At 36.3% G+C, this 589-nt stretch overlaps 1 non-coding gene across 1 annotated transcript; it reads left to right on the top strand.

Moving 5' to 3' along the window:
* Positions 1–264: 264 nt before the first annotated feature.
* On the top strand, positions 265–371 carry LOC130034046 (U6 spliceosomal RNA). The gene has a single exon (XR_008794047.1). It is a non-coding gene; the product is annotated as a U6 spliceosomal RNA (small nuclear RNA).
* Positions 372–589: the final 218 nt, after the last annotated feature.

Here is a 589-nt window from a genome sequence, read left to right as displayed (position 1 = left end):
TTAAAATGGGGGATTTCTCTAAAGTTTGGTGGAGAAAAGAAAATATCGGCGTTATGATCACTATTTTGTACAATGAACAATGGTAGCGTATATCCACATATCAATTTGATTCCTTCTTGAGCTCGGACAAAAAGAAATATCAGAATATTAATAAGGGTTATTGGAGATGTTTATGCTGATTTGTGCAGTTGAAAGGGGAGGAGAAAGAGGTGCCAAAGACAAAAAGGGAAGGGAACAAGGCCAGTTCAGTTGCATGGAAAGAAAATATTTTATGCTCACAGTCCCTATGCTAAAATTGGAACGATACAGAGAAGATTAGCATAGCCCCTGCAGAAGATGAGACACAAATTTGTGAAGCATTCCATATTTTAAAAAATAGAAAAGAAAAAAAATGATTTAAAGAATTTTTAAAACTCACACTTTTTTTCTAAGTTTCTCCTACACTCCCAGTTGGGTAATTACTCCCTTCTTTATATCACCTCTATCATGAGTTCAGATTAAGTGTTTATTCTTGTGTCTGTGACTCAGTGGTAGCATAGCCTTTTACACATGTAAGGTCCTGGGTTTCATGCGTGGTGACACACGCACA

This window comes from Sorex fumeus, unplaced genomic scaffold (assembly GCF_029834395.1).
Source record: "Sorex fumeus unplaced genomic scaffold, SorFum_2.1 ptg000055l, whole genome shotgun sequence".
Lineage (NCBI taxonomy): Eukaryota > Metazoa > Chordata > Mammalia > Eulipotyphla > Soricidae > Sorex > Sorex fumeus.
The sequence above is the reverse complement of the archived record's forward strand: the minus strand, read 5'-3'. Positions and strand labels throughout refer to the sequence as shown.